At 48.0% G+C, this 1,741-nt stretch overlaps 1 pseudogene; it reads left to right on the plus strand.

Moving 5' to 3' along the window:
* The first annotated feature begins 760 nt into the window (after positions 1-760).
* Positions 761-1,104, plus strand: LOC143828363 (elongin-B pseudogene; annotated as a pseudogene).
* Positions 1,105-1,741: the final 637 nt, after the last annotated feature.

Raw genomic sequence — 1,741 nt, forward strand, 5'->3', positions numbered from 1 at the left:
CTACCCCCCCCCCCCAGTAGAATTGTGAAATTGAGTGTGTTGTGCTTTAGGTCCATTTAAATAAGGGCAGTTGTTTAAATGGACTTAGGTCCATTTAAATTCCTCCCCACCAGCATGCCTTCCTCCAGAACAGAGCCCAAGAAAAAGCTGATTGTCAGCTGTTTATCAGACTCTGTGTCAGGGAAGGAGACATTTAAATGGACCTAAATTCATTTAAATACCTTCTCCTCAGCCTGCCTTCCCTTCAGTGAGCCTTCCTTCCTTCCCCAGTGCAGAGCCCAACAAACAGTTGTAGATCAGCTGTTTGTTGGGTTCTACACTGGGAGGGGAGGCATTTAAGCGCTTATCTCCGCTGATCAGCTGTTTGTTCGACTGAATTGATTTGTCTATAGTTGAACCACCCAAGTCTGAATCACTATACTGTCTGCTTTATTTTGAGTTCTCTTAAAAGGGGGGGGGGAACCCTATGAAAATTAGTGGAGAATCCCATTTATCCCTTTCAGCTTTTTCTCATTTAAAGGTAATTCCCCACTATTAGGAAACTGCCTCTTTGGGTAACATAGGATACTTTAAGATCGTAGACAAATCCTAATCCCATACACATTTTTGCTTGGGAGTAAGTCTGATTCAGTTCAGTAGGACTGACTTCTAAGTAAAGAAGACAAGAGTCATGGGGAGGGTCGCAGTGCATGTTGGGATATTGGGGGGTCGGTAGCTTTTTCCTCTCTGGAGGATCTGGGCAGAGTCTGCAGCTGTGGAGATGGACATCTTTCTCATGGTCTGATGTCACAAGACAACCATTTTCACAGATGCCAAGGGATCCAGTACAGTGTATGAGCTAAACGGAATTAAGGAGGGGATTCTAAGATCTCCAGAAGACCAGAGGCTATACAAGGATGACCGGTTGCTGGATGACAGCAAAACCCTTGGGGAATGTGTCTTCAGCAGTCAGACTGCTCGACCCCAAGCTCCATCTACACTTGGCTAGATCTTCAAGATCCATGATGATACCTTTGAACCCCTCTGCATCCAGCCCTTCTCCGGCCCTCCTGAACTCCAGAGGTGATTAAGCCCCAGGACTCCAACAGCAGTCCAAAGGAGTAAGTGGTACAATGAGTGAGCCCTGGAGGTGGAGTGAGCTACATACCCCATGGCAGGCCCTTCTTTCACCTCCTCCCAAAGCCTCCAGGGCAGAGAGTGTCCTGGTGCTGCCCCTTCCCCTCCATCCCAGGTTCTTCTCCTTTGATTCCACCCCCCTCTAAGCAAGACTACATGTGCCTCCCCTCCCAATTCAGAGCATCTCCCTCATTTTCATCCAACAGAGCTATGTTTGGGTTTTGGAAACACTGAAAGTTCAGATGGATTTTTTAAAAAATGAAAGTTGTGGGGGGGGGGGGGAGAGAATGCTAGGATGTGTTGAAGGCAGCAGGAAAAGACCCAACTTGAGATAGACTGACTCAGTCAAGGTAGCCATGGCCCTTCAAGATCTAAGTAAAATGATAGGACATTTGAGAAGTCATTAATTTACAGGGTCACCATAGATCGGAAGAAACTAGACAACATGTTAGCACTCACAGAAACATGTCTATAGGCCAGTGGTCCTCAACCTGGGGGTTGGGACCCCTCTGGGGGTCGAACGACCCTTTCACAGGGGTTGTGGCAGGGGTAGCAGCTTGGCCAGGGTGGGGGAGGGCACCGCCACTGTTGCCACACCTCCTGCAGGCGCTTGCCAATTTATATA

Source organism: Paroedura picta, chromosome 2 (genome assembly GCF_049243985.1).
Source record: "Paroedura picta isolate Pp20150507F chromosome 2, Ppicta_v3.0, whole genome shotgun sequence".
Lineage (NCBI taxonomy): Eukaryota > Metazoa > Chordata > Lepidosauria > Squamata > Gekkonidae > Paroedura > Paroedura picta.